At 43.6% G+C, this 14,653-nt stretch overlaps 1 protein-coding gene across 4 annotated transcripts in view; it reads right to left on the bottom strand.

Moving 5' to 3' along the window:
- The window catches only part of LOC120539908 (sodium-coupled neutral amino acid transporter 3-like), a 117,320-nt gene extending 103,318 nt beyond the window's left edge, over positions 1 to 14,002 (bottom strand). Inside the window, exons 1-3 of one of the 4 annotated variants that reach the window (XM_039770236.1) lie at positions 13,870 to 13,991; positions 13,645 to 13,677; positions 13,460 to 13,555 (exon numbers count right to left, since the gene is read on the bottom strand). The gene's annotated coding sequence lies outside the window, so the exon portion shown is untranslated. Of the gene's footprint in view, positions 1 to 11,929; positions 12,063 to 13,459; positions 13,678 to 13,869 lie in introns of those variants that run through there. The other 3 variants (XM_039770237.1, XM_039770235.1, XM_039770238.1) reach the window with 3 other exon arrangements.
- Between the last annotated feature and the right edge of the window lie 651 nt (positions 14,003 to 14,653).

The following is a 14,653-nucleotide window of genomic DNA, read 5'->3' as shown; positions in this document are numbered from 1 at the left end:
AATGTCTGCAGTGCAACATGAAATGCAGATGTCTCTGTTATACGACATTTGGTATGGCATTCACAAAATCAGTGTTAATGTGTTTGATGCTCCATCTGTTGGAATGAAAAATGCAGTGCATTGTATTACTAAAAATGTTTGTGATGTGCCATCTTTTGGAATGAGAGAGGTATAGAAACTGGGTGGCACAGAGACAGACACACAGACACTTGTGCTGTTATTAAGGTTGATTAACTGTGATACGCATGTAAGAGGGGTTAACATCTAAAGAATCAATGTGCACCTCACGGTTACCGTTAGCAGTGCACCATGAAATGCAGATGTCTCTGTTCATGTGTATGGGACTCATAAACAGCTCTGTTAATGTTGGTGACACTTCACCTGTTGGAATGACAAATGCAATACAACGCATATGTCTCTGTTATATGCCATTAGGTATGAGATTCATAACAGCTCTGTTAAAGTCTGTGATGCGTCATTTGTTGGAATGTGATTCGACACAGCAACTGGACGGACATGCAGACATCCATCCATCCATTATCCAACCCCGATATATCCTAACTACAGGGTCACGGGGATCTGCTGGAGCCAATCCCAGCCAACACAGGGCGCAAGGCAGGAAACAAACCCGGGGCAGGGTGCCAGCCCACCGCAGGGACATGCAGACATCTACCCTTTAATTAAGGTGGACAACAGGGTACTTCAGCTATTATCAAGTAATATTTCACACAGCATCTTTGGAAGTGTATACTTTTGTCAAACATTTCTTGAAAATAATAAAGAAAAAATCTTATGAAATAGTGAACTTCAAAGGAAAAAGAGCAGAGCTTACAAAGCAAAGCAGTGGATGACTAGGATGTGATTCACCATAAAGAAAAGAGTGACAGTAGCCACCAGCATATGCCACGATCAATCACTTTTAAAAATGACCACATCAGGAAAAGGTGGCTGCTCATTGAAAACCTCGCCAACACACACACACACTCACTCACACGGGCACAGAGAGCTAGGGCAGGCACTCATGGACGGGAATGGGCTGCTGGCATCTTCTTCAATTAGGTCTTTTGTGGACGTCACTTCAATTGGCCCGTGACTGGGGGGACACCAGGCGGCCACTACTCCTGCCCCCTCATGCTTAACATTACAGAAACGACTTCAGTAATCATCCCAAAAAGTGATGAGCCCGAGGGTGCCACCAGTGACCTGCCAGAGGGTCACACTCTCAGAATATAAACACACGTCTCCTAGCAACCACAGGAACATAAAGGGTGCTATTAATAACAACTAAGATGAATAAACCACGACGCTGCTGTGCCCAGGGCACATGTTTATATACCTAGGACAGCTCGGTCATGTAGGCGGTTTAACTTTGATCACATGTATTGTGACACACATGACCACGGGGAGAACAAGAAGGGGGAGGACAGAAATGAAGAGGGCTGCTAATGGAAATAATACTCTCGACCCCTGTAAGCATGTGAAGGACCCACCAATAAGGTCACTTGCTTTATAGGACGCTGACGAGCTTGCTAGTCACCACACACCATGCCAGTCTATTTTTACCACCCTGACATTAAGATCAGCTACATTTCAGAAATGCTCAATGTTCTTCTGTGTATTAGTGGGGGGGCTCAGCATGCTTTCCCTCCTCAAAACGTCACTCTTTCTTTGTTTTGTTTTTTTTTTAAACAATATTTTGTGTGTGTGCCCTGCGGTGGGCTGGCACCCTGCCCGGGGTTTGTTTCCTGCCTTGCGCCCTATGTTGGCCGGATTGGCACCAACAGACCCCCGTGACCCTGTAGTTAGGACATAGTGGGTTGGATAATGGATGGATGGATTTTGTGTTTAACAGAGGGATGGCACAGGGGCACAGTGCTTAGAGCAGTTCTCTGAATGGAATCTCCAAGTCGCCATCCACCATCTACTTCGGCTTCCTTCGAAGTACCCAGATTAGAGTAATTGGCGTTTCTGAGCCAGCACTCTGTGAGCTTGTGTGGTTCAATTCCTGCCTTTTTGCCAATTACTGCCAGGATAGGCCCCACCCGCTGCAGCCCCAATCTGTATCAAGCGGGCATGAGACTGCTATGAGGAACACTCCATCCAGAAATGTTACTTACCCCTTGTGGTGCGTAGTGATGGCTGAGAAAACATTTCATTCTTATGTTCAGAACGGAGAGAAACAAGTCCCACATGGCAGCAGTTTCCAGTAGGATGGAATCGGGAGATGGAATGTAAGAGAAATAAACAGCCAGGATGTGAGACAAAAATCATAAATCGAGACAAGTAGCCAGAATATTTGGCGCAGCCTAAACCAGACCACAGGCCGCAGAACACAAAACAGTTCAGACGAGACGAGACGAGACCGCAGTTTGAAGTGTTGAATGAATCCCAAACTCGGAGAGTAAAGGAGTGTGTGACGCTGGCCTTTATACTGTTGTGGTAATTACGTCACGCGTCACACACGCCTGCATGTCTTCCCTAATAAAGGTCTGGCCACAAAAAACAGTAAGCGACAACTGCGCCAGTACTATCAACAAAGCAGTGCCTTGGGGAGACATTTTTCCAAATTAGCACCTTTGAGAACGTCAAAAAACACACTAGAACATTCAATTCTTTGACCGCTAAACCCAAATGATACCTCCAAGTTTGTAAAAAAATAAATGAATAAAAATTAAAAACACACACACACACAACGTCCAGATCATCATGACAATGTTGAGCAACACTGGACAGCAGCAAACGATTTCAAAAAACAACCATGAAAAAATGTCACACGACTTGTGTTGTGTAATCCACACGTCACGTCTAGAGATGAGTGAACCCTGCAGAGTTTTGGTGAAATCACGAAAATGTTTGCAGACTTCGTCCAACTCCGCAAAGGGGAAGCAGGAGCTGAGTAGGTTTTGAGTGGCTAGTATTGATGTTACAGAGGCGCCCCTCAGGTGATGCTGCCCACCTCAGACGCCTGTCGGACTGAGCGGCTCTGCTCTCACTCCACACTTTTTATCGATGTCACATGAAGTGTAATACTAGCCAATTAAAAGGCTGTTACTGGGCAGGACTCGTGACCAATGAATGAAGGAGGAGGAGGAGAAGGCGGGTCTTCAGTTCAAAAGCTCTGTGGTCAGTAGTTAATATTAGTTTATCAGCTGAGTGCACAGGAAACAAAATTCAATGTGCAATTTCATACAAAACAGTGTGTGGCCGGACACCCACACAGCTTAGAGTACTTCTGCCATTTGCACGTCTGTCTTCGGCAATGAAACAGTAATGAAAACACGCAAGTTATAATTTGCACAGGAGACGTTAGTAAATGGAGGAGCCAGGCAAGAATCATGGCGTGTTGTTCTTTCAGAAAGAAAGTCCTGCACTTTATTTGGCATTTCATTTATTCATTTTCATATATGTCTTTTCATGACTCACTTTTCATACTTTGCATAAGTAGTATTTGTCATTCTGTATAATGCCTAGGTATTGTATACAATGCCAAGGGAAAGTATATAGCATATTAAAGTAACAGACATTTCATGCTTTGCTTAAAAATGTCATGCATTCTGTAGATTTCCTAGGCATTCTATACAATAGCTGCTTTTCACACATTTCCGCTAAAATACAAATATACATACAGACATACAGTATGTATATGTGTGTGCCTTTGTATGTATGTACTGTATGTACAGGGTGGTCCAGATCTAATTATGCAGATCCAGATTGTCTGGATGACTTTGATTTATGCGGACGATTCCAGTTCGGCACGAAGGAGATTCTTCATGTCGACAGTTCGCACACTTCTCGATGTTCCGGGATTTCCTTGGGTGATTTTCTATGCATAATTGCATAATTAGATCTGGACCACCCTATATGTGTATATATATATATATATATATATATAATATATATATATATATATATTGATATATATTGTCAGGGATGCCAGGGGCAACGACCCGGCCGGGACGCCATGAAGGACCGGAAGAGGGTCAAAGCCCACCCTGGATCACGTGGGGGCCGCCTTCCTGGTTGCTCTGGGGGCCACGTGTTGAGGGCATGGAAGCCCTACCCTGTAGGGGCCCGTGGTCACCGCCAGGAGGCGCCCCAATGCCTTGGGGACCTGTTGCCTCAGCACTTCCGCCACACCAGGAAGTGCTGGGGGGAAGACTTTGGACGACACCCGGAGAGCTGCCGGGAGAACAGCCGGCACTTCTGCCACGCTGGGGCGTGGCCAACGGGGGAGTGTCGGAAGCACCTGTAGCTCATCCAGGTCATGTATAACAGGGGCCGTCTCCCTTCATTCGAGGCTGGAGTCGGGTGGAAGGAGGACGAGGCAAGAAAGGAGAGTGGAGGCGGCCCGAAGAAAGGCATTTGAGTGGCCAGGACTTTGTTTTGGGGTTTTGTGCACGTGACTAGGTCTGAGTGACCATTGACTGGGGTCTGTGTGACCTGTGTAATTTGTAAATATTGTAAATAAAATACGTGGGGTGCTGAAGAACAACATGTCCGCCTGTCTGTGTCCGGGTCGGCTCCACAATATATATATATATATATATATATATATATATATAGATAGATAGATAGATAGATATCATATTTACTCATGTACCACGTGCCCTCTTGTACGACACACACCCTAATTTTTACAAAGAAAAGCGCAAAAATCATTTTGCCTGTGTACAACGCGCATTTTGATTGTATAGGAAGCATTTAGAGAGAGAGAGAGTGCGCAAGCGAGAGAGAGAGCGAGAGAGAGAGCGTGAGTGCGTAAGCAAGCGAGCCCAAGCAGAAGAAGTAAATATTACTGAATTACATTTCCTCGTGTATGACATGCACCTGATTTTCTAATGCTAATTTTCGTGAAAAAATGTCTGCGTGGTACACGCGTATATATATATATATATATATATATATATATATATATATATATATATATATATATATATATATATATATATATATGTATGTATATATATATATATATGTATGTATATATATATATATATGTATGTATATATATTGTGAGGGACGGCCGATGTTTCAGTCTGGCCGGGATGTCACACAACAGAAAGAAGGAGGAAGAGCAGCCTTTTCAGGGCACTACATCCCCCGGGACGCTAGATGGCAGCTCCCCTGGACGGAAATGGTTCCCCCGGATTCCCTTAGGGCATCATGGGACATGGAGTCCAGTTTTTCAGCCCTGTTGGGTGCCGTGGGTGCTGCTAGGGAGAGCTCACAAGGAACCTGGGGACTCCTACTGTCATTATGACCCGGATGTACTTCGGAGGCACGAAGACAGAAGCCTGCAGTACTTCTGGGCTACTTGAGGAAGGAGGAGGTGGCGTTTGACCCAGAGAAGGAACACTAGTCCTTGAGTCCAGGTCAAGGACTATTTAAAGGACTGATTGAGACCCAGCAAGCTGAGCCGGAGTAGGGAGGAAGTGTAACGGAGCTACTGGGTGGAGAGGAGGATTTATTATTGATTATTATCATTATTGATTTATTGTGTATTGTGGAGGTGGAAGTGCTTGGTGCACATTATTGGAAAATTAAAATCATTTCTGGTTATTTTACCTGGTGTCTAAATGTGTTGTCTGCGGGTCAACAGCGACCCCTACTGTCACTATATATATATATATATATATATATATATATATATATATATATATACTGTATTCATTGCATTCATAGTCTGAGTACTGATCTGATTGTATGGGTTGGTCTGCCAGTCGGCAAACATCTGCCACGGGCCCTCTCAGTTGCGAGAAGCAGATCATAGAATGTTACATAGGTTACTGTCAAATAATGCAAAGAGTATGTGACACGTGTTTCACCCTTATTTGGGCTCGATCCCCACGAGGGGTGCAGTGAAGTGTGTATGCCCAAATAAGGGCAAAACACATGTCACATACTCTTTGCATTATTTGACAGTAAATTATGTAACATATATATATATATATACATATATATATATATATATATATATATATATATATATAGTATATAGTAAGAGCCAAACAGGATGGATATCCATCCTGACCAGGAGAGGGGGAGGTTCCTAGTGAATGAAAGAGCATCCCAGGTGGATGGGCAGGAGTCCCAGCTATATGTGTTTTCAGTACTTTTCCTGGCCAGGATACAGTGGAAAGACAGGGAAGGACTCTCTCTGGGGGCTGTTTATTCCACCAGTAGGCAAGTACGCAGTTTCCCTCTGGCAGAGCTCCCATTCATACTTTTGCAAGGCACCTTGGGACATGTATTTTTGGAAAACACCCTGTAGGGGTATGTAGGTGCCACCAGAGGGAGCTATAAGAAAGGTGCACACCTCAAAGGAAGTGCTAGCAGGCTGTAGTCATCTGACACCAGAAGTACTCCCAAATAAAAGGAGCCACCCGGTCTCATCCGGGTGAGATGAGTCGTGAGGAGGTGGACAAGGCTTACTGGGGGGGAGCAGAGGAGGCAGCGACGAGGGAGAAAGAGAAGACAAAGAGTTGCAGAGTAATTTAGTATTGCTGTACTGTGCTTTGGTGGTGGGAAATGCTTACCTGGGGATGAGTTTCCCACAATAAAGACTCTTTTTTCTTTTAATTTGTGTCTGAGCCTGTGTGTCGGATATTTGGGGAGCTGGTGTGCCCCCTGCTGTCCACAATATATAAATATATGCTCTCACACAATCAATTCACTGATAATAGCAGTTAAACACGGCTCAAATGTAAATATACCTGCGCAAATTCTCATCATTTTTAATCATTAATTGCACTACAGCTTCTTTGCCCTTAAGGTATACATTTACTGTATTTTATTCAGGTGTTTTCCTTTTGTTTAGTGTATCAGCTAGGGCTTCATAATTCTTGAGGTGTAGTTATAAATACGGATTACCATTTTAATTATGTTCTACTTGCTTCTTACCAGACCTTACACTGCCTGACACACTGCAACAAATAACAAACACAGCACAGATTGTTAAAAAGCCACAGATGTATCACATGTTCATAAGTTGTTGATCAAGAAGACACAAGACTAACAGGCTGAAAAGACTTACAAGTTAAAGATACATTTCGCTGTTAAGCAAACGTTCTTCTTTTTCCAATTCAAAACATAAGCTGCTGCAGATAAAACAAGCTCTTAATTAAAGGACAAATTAAATAAAGTTCTAGCTGTCTGCCTATCTCAAATAAAAAGGTCTGAGGCTTTTCTTGCCATTTGTCAAATTGCACAGGCCGACTCCTCCGATTCCTTTATCTCAGTTTATTACTCGGCTTTCTTTAAAATAAAGGTTAATATTCCAGTCCACCCGCTGCTCTTTGTTTACGCTGCAGAAAGTTTGCTGCAAACTACCGTAATAGCTCATGTAAAGGAGCAGGTCAGGTCAGTTTGGGGAGCATGCACTGGTACGGCGCGTTGCCCACCCGCCACGTGATGAAACACCTTGGGACCCTGGTTGGCAACAAAAAGGCAGACACGTGATCCAGTCCCACCCATCTATCTGTCGCTTCCAGGTGTTACGCGGGCATCCCCTTGGCCTGGTCCAGCCGCTCGGCTCCTCAACAATGATTACCCTCTGGGAATCGTGCCCCATGGCCGTAGTGCCATAACTGACGCTCCCTCACAATGCAGGTCATGTGCCTCATTTGGGACTCCATGAGCAACACAAACTCAAACCAGCAGCACCCAAGGATCCTCCATAGAGTCACAGTACTGAAGGAGTCCAGTCTTCACTCAGGTCACTAGATAGCATAAGATAAGATAAGAAAGGGAGCACCAGGACTCTAAAGATTTAGACCTTTGACCTTTTGTAGAGATATCTGGAGCACCACACACCCCTTTCCAGCGACCTCATGGACCCCCATGCTCTCCCAATCCGTCTACTAACTTCATAGGACGAATCACAAGAGACATGAATGTCATTGCCGAGGTAAGCAAACCTCTCGAGGAGGTCGACACTCTCTAAGCGCTGGCTCAACTAACTACCGTAATACGTCCCGTAAAGAAGTACTGTAACTAAATTACCATAAAGCTTGGAAAAGCAGGGGCTGAATAGATCCATTTTTAGGATTGGTCAGTTTACCAATTGATTCTTTTTTTTTTTTTGTGAAAATCGTCCAATTTAGATGGCCGACAGATCAATCGATCTGGGAAGCCCTAGTTTTCTCAGCCATCACTACACTCTACACAGGGTGCGGCTCTCATAAAAATAAAATCTTTTTTGGGTGGAAGTATTCCTAAACATTCACAAGTCCAACAGTGGAGATAAGTATGCAAATTGTGAAAAGCGAAGCGCGTGCAAATCACAAAACCCCAGAGGTCTGTAGCACGTCCAGCCATAAGAAGAACATTAACATCGACACGTAGTGCGTGTCTGTAGTAAACACCATCACAAAGTATTTTATAGACGCCATGTCAAACAACTGTTTCCTAATTTGAAATGCGGGGGCGCGTGTCAGGTGCAGAATGGTGTGGGCGTTAATGGTGGAGTCTTATCATGCAACTTTGTGTTTACGTACAGCGCCTTTAGATAGAAGCCCTCCATAGGGAAGAACATCTCTAGCTGGTGGTGGATTTTAGGAGGACAAGGCCCCTCATGGACCCCGTGATCATCAGAGGTGACTGTGCAGAGGGTGCAGACCTATAAATACCTGGGAGTGCAGCTGGATGATAAATTGGACTGGACTGCCAATACTGATGTTCTGTGTAAGAGAGGACAGAGCCGACTATACTTACTTAGAAGGTTGGCGTCCTTCAACATCTGCAATAAGATGCTGCAGATGTTCTACCAGACGGTTGTGGCGAGCGCCCTCTTCTACGCGGTGGTGTGCTGGGGAGGCAGCATAAAGAAGAAGGACACCTCACGTCTGGACAAACTGGTGAGGAAGGCAGGCTCTTTTGTAGGCACGGAGCTGGACAGTCTGACATCCGTGGCAGAGCGACGGGCGCTGAGCAGGCTCCTGTCAATCATGGAGAATCCACTGCATCCACTGAACAGGATCATCTCCAGACAGAGGAGCAGGTTCAGCGACAGACTGCTGTCACCATCCTGCTCCACTGACAGACTGAGGAGACCCCACACTATGCGACTCTTCAATTCCACCCGGGGGTGTAAACGTTAACATTATACAAAGTTATTGTCTGTTATAACTGCATTTTTATCACTCTTTAATTTATTGTTTTTTATCAGTATGCTGCTGGAGTATGTGAATTTCCCCTTGGGATTAATAAAGTATCTATCTATCTATCTATCTATCATAGCACCTTTGGGCTTCACATTTCTCCAGGTGGCACCCTGTCGGGTACAGCGGCCCCTCTTTGTTGCTCACTGGGCTCACACAGCCATACACATCACCTGAAACTGCTTCTCCTGGTGGTGGTGGTGGCAGCAGCAGACCAAGCAGGTGAGCCCAGACTTTCTTACCATATGCAGCACCTTTCCCACAAAACTTGATGATGTATTGACATTTTTTTTTTTTTCATATCTCTACAAGCTTATCACTGCCAAGTTGAAAGAGTTGCTTGCAATGACGCGCTTAGATTTGTGGAGTTTACAGCGACCTTTTTTTAACTTTATATACCAGTGGAACCTTGGATTGCGAGTAACTTGGTTTGCGAGTGTTTTGCAAGACTAAGCTAAATTTTTTAATACATTTTGACTTGATAAACGAACGAGGTCTTGCAATATGAGTGGTCCGTATACGCTTTGTCTGCCACGTCACGTGATCACAACTGAGCTGATGGTTCTTCTCTCGCTGCGGGATTGTGGGTAATCGTCTCCCATTCTCGGGGCTCAGTCGGTGTGCCTCACTCATATAGTAAAATCCGTGTGAGTGTATACTGTTTATTATAGCATGGTGACCACGTGTGTGTCTCTGTCTTGCACCCCAAAACACAAAGCCGAGTCTCAGTACTTCGAGCAACACCAGCTTTATTCAGCTTGACACAGGAACAGCACGGTTATTTATTGTAGCGGGATCTGCCACTCTCCTATACACAGACACAGCAGTCAGGCAGGGTCGTGCCCAGGTTAGTGGTCAAGTAATCCTGTGCCCTGCGCATTTATAATGTTCCTTGTATCACCCATCATCGGCAGGCGCTTACAGCATGACCGTTATATTTTCGGATCTGTGTGTGTGTGTTTGTGTCAGAGTGTGTGTGTGTGTCTCGGGTGTGTATCTATGTGTGTGTGTCGAGGAGCATGCGTGTCTTTGTTCCTGTTCATTTCTTTCTCTTCATCCCACATGGGCAAACAATCCGTCACCCATCTTCACACTGAAATTCACTTGGCTGGTGGAATGAGCTGCCCACCTCCATTCGAAACTCCCTCCATTTGAAGACCCTCTCGTTTAGTGGATTTCTGTCTAACGGATATTGGCTGTTCGGCTTTATAACTCTCTTGTATTTTGTTTTGAGCTCTTGGTGTCCTATTACTCTTGTCCCCATACAGTCCCCAGATAGATGTTCTTCAGTTATGTCAACCTCCATTATAAACTGCTTTGGATAAAAGCATCTGCTAAGCAAATAAATGTAAATGTAAACACGTGCCTTCTAGCGTGCAAATTAAAAAAAAAAAATTTAACAAATTATGGATCTGGTAAACTACTTGCGCAAAACCTTTGCATATCAGTAGGCCTGGTCTTATGAATAAACAGAGCAAACTGAAAATAAATCCCAGTTAAATGAAACCAGTTCTACGGCAGCAACTTTTGAAGAATATGGAGATAAGTACTGGGCCAAACTGGACCAAAAACAGCTGACAAGGAAAACACAATGCACCTTGTGTGAAGAAAATGTCAATTGTTTTGGAAAATTTTGTTGTACACAGGTCTCAGCATTCGGGGCAGACATCTCAAAAACAGCTCCTTATCAAACGCTCTATCTTTGCTGGCATGTAGTCATTCAGGACCTTTACACAACACAAAAAATGCACCATCTTTCAATGAAAATTGTAACTTTTAAGAAGCAATTGAACATGTGAATATTAATTTTACTTTTTGACAGACACAAAACAAAAACAAACAGACATCGGGCTAAAATCAGCTGCTCTGAATTTTGAAAATTGTGGAATACGAATCTGAACTTAACTTGATAGCCAGCTTCTGACCCTCTCACCAAACTTCAGTTTACATGAAAGTAGAAAGGCAGAAAGATCTGACATAAATGAACCTAAAGGGGCTTCTCTTATATTCCGCTCTGGATATTCAAGTCTAATATTAACAGAACCACAGAGACCAATACACGAAAGGCACTATATGATAGATAGACAGATATGAAAGGCACAATATAATAATAATAGATAGATGGGCAGATAGATAGGAAGGCTCTATATGATAGATAGATAGATAGATAGATAGATAGATAGATAGATAGATAGATAGATAGATAGATAGGAAAGGCATTTTATAATAGATAGATAGATAGGAAAAGGCATTTTATAATAGATAGATAGATAGAAAATGCACTATATAATAGATAGATAGATAAGAAAGGCACTATAATATAATAATAATAATAATAATAGATAGATAGATAGATAGATAGATAGATAGATAGATAGATAGATAGATAGATAGATAGATAGATAGATAGATAGAAAATACATTTTATAATAGATAAATAGAAAAGGCTTTTTATAATAGATAGATAGATAGAAAATGCACTATATAATAGATAGATAGATAAGAAAGGCACTATAATAATAATAATAATAATAATAGATAGATAGATAGATAGATAGATAGATAGATAGATAGATAGATAGATAGATAGATAGATAGATACATTTTATAATAGATAAATAGATAAAAAGGCACTATATAATAGATAGATCGATAGATAGATGTGAAAGGCACTATATGATAGATAGATAGATAGATAGGTAGGAAGGCTGTGAATGGCTTTTTGACCTTTTAGGAGTTACTAATAACTTCTAGGAAAGTGATGAGCTTACCAGACGTTATTGGCCGATCTGACTTATCCTAAAAGCGTCACAGAAACCAAAGGGGACCGAACTTCACAAGCAAACCGAGATGGTGTCATTCCTGCGCGTCTTTTATTCTTCGGGGGTCTCCTCTCCGACCCGCACAGGACTACAGGCTTGTCCATGCGCTCTCCGAGGTGTCCCACGTGGGACCGAAGAAGCAGAACTCCAGATGGCAGAAGCGCTGCTGGCTGCACGTGACATGTGACTCCCCTTACACGCGATCGCGTGGGGGTCGTTTTCTTTTTCCTTGGGAACGGTGTATAATGAACCGAGATGTAAACTGAATGTCTGTGTGTGTGTCCATGATGTGTTCCTTCTCACAAGCTATAAAAAGTAAACTGAAAAACTAACAAAATGAACAGGTAGATCACTAGTCCTCGTGCATGGTCGGTCCCAACACATCCATACAACCTCACTGACGCTCAACGCGCGACGATTCTTAGGTACCCACGCACGATGTGACTAAATCGATTTCTATGGAGGGAATGTCAGCATCATCATCAGCGTGCAGCGCTACACGTCAGCCGCAAGTGCGGACACAGCCAGCTATTCTCGAGGGTCGCGTGGCGCCCGAACAGCAACGTGCTGCATTTCGGGTTTTCATTCCAGTTCATCCATTTTGCAAACTCGCCTCATTCATCAGTGGGTGACGAGAAACCGACCCCTGTTCTGCAGTGTTGTGTTAAGATAGGATCACAGCCTTGGCCAGGCGAGAGGGCACACAAACTTGCCAATGGCATTGGATCGTCCGCTGTAGCCCTCATTAACACAATCATCATTTTAAACATAACAACAGCAGTCTATTTCACTTGTCCGATCCTGCCATGAATTTTGCCTTTAATAACCATCATCCTCGTCATCAAGTCCCAACGTGTGCGCCTGTTGTGCTCATACAGAAGGAAGATTAAAAAGAAAAAAGATGTCCAGCTGTTCGTGTAGCTGTCGCTGCCGATCGTCTCCGTGTGTTCGGCGTGCCTCGCGGTCGTATACTCAGCGATCCATGCGAGAGAAACTGTATTTGGGGTCTTAACCAGCAGTAGGATTTTTGCTTTCATGAACTTTTCTCCGCTCGCACATGTGACAGAAATAAATACGCGTGAAAGTTGCTTATAAAGAAATTGCACGTTATCACTAAAAACGAGGGTCTCCGTGCGTCAAAGACTTCAGAAAGCGCTATGTGAGATGTGTTAATGTGGTTATAAAGTGCCCTTAAGTTCAGCAATAGCAAACAAAAATAATAATCATCATAATAATAATTTGACGCTACTAAAGCTATCAAATGCCCTACTTGAACTGCATTAAAAACATGAAGAGGTGCTCTGTGCGAAGCCGGCTGTATGGTTCATATTCATTTATCGCCGTCTCCAATAACACAATAAGACCTCATGGCTTTTTAGTTGCAAAACTAATCAAAACAAATCAATAATAAATACGTGCAAAAAGAAAGCATAAACTGTCACGCTTCACGTAATAGGAGTCACAAAGGGGAGTACTCACCGCACAACTGAAATCCGCTTGCACCCTCGTCCACTCCTTCGTGTAGTCTCTTCTCTCTTCGGAATCCTGCCGTGCACCTCGTCTTGTAACAGCCAACTAATCAAACAAAACACCAAGTTTTAACTTACTAGTTTTTTGGTTTTTTTTTTCAAGCTTTCAAGAATTAAATACTCCTCCAATCTCACGTCAGCAACAAGCCTCGACCCTGGTGGCCGCCCCTTGTGCAAAGGGAGGGATCGATCCCAGCGAGGAAGACCCGAGAGAGAAGAGGTTCAGATAATGAGAGAGATAGAGAGAGAGAGGGAAGAGAGAGAGGCACGTCATTCATCTTGTTTTTGTGATCACTTCTTTTGTATTAAGGAGACAGCAAACGTCGCTTAAACAGATGAAATGTGGACAGAACTGCTTACTCGTATCGCGAATCCCAGGTCGATTCCCAGTGCAGTCTGGAGTGCCTTCGGTGAGGGTGTCTTATGATTTCCTCTTACTCGCGGGTTCACCTCTCACAGTTCTCCGGTTGAGCGGCGACTGCCAGGCTGCAACCGTGTAAATGGGCGGGTCCTGCTGTCCAGTGCGGAGTTTGTTTTTTGTGACGCGCACTGACAAGTATGCTATATACTGGATTCACACAGTGTGTAAAGCCCTTCACTTTCTGCACACTTTATTGCAGAGTTTCTTAAATTATTGGGATAGCGCCACTGAGTCACGTTGTATTAAATGGGAATGAGTGGCGTATGGCTTGTGAAGCGTGAAGCTATATGGGTCGCCCCGGGCTGATAAAGCAATCGATATTACCCTGTTATGTCGATCGACGGGATTCTCCAGGGCCCCCATTCCCCAGCTAGGTCTATAGTCTTAATTCCCCAAGGGGGTGTCACTAGGTCGATCGGCTGAGATTTTTAAAGGGGGACCCTTTATGTCGATTGCCGTGCTCCTCTAAGGGAGAAACCTGCAAGTCGATTGTCGTGATCCTTAAAGTGGAACCCACACCAAAATCTGACTATTGTCTTTAGATCTGTCTCAAAGACCCCAAGAAGGGCAAGATTGGGCCGTAACAAAAAAAAAAAAAGTTTACGAAACCTTGCTTTGTTGTGAAGCAGGTTTAATTTTTTTAAGAATAAAATTGGCATTTTTTGCCTGTCAATCAATAATCGTTTTGACGCCATTTCAGTATGCTCGCCTAGAAATCTGCAA

This window comes from Polypterus senegalus, chromosome 12 (genome assembly GCF_016835505.1).
Source record: "Polypterus senegalus isolate Bchr_013 chromosome 12, ASM1683550v1, whole genome shotgun sequence".
Taxonomy (NCBI): Eukaryota; Metazoa; Chordata; class Cladistia; order Polypteriformes; family Polypteridae; genus Polypterus; species Polypterus senegalus.
Note: the sequence above shows the minus strand (reverse complement) of the source record. Positions and strands in the feature narration are given on the sequence as shown.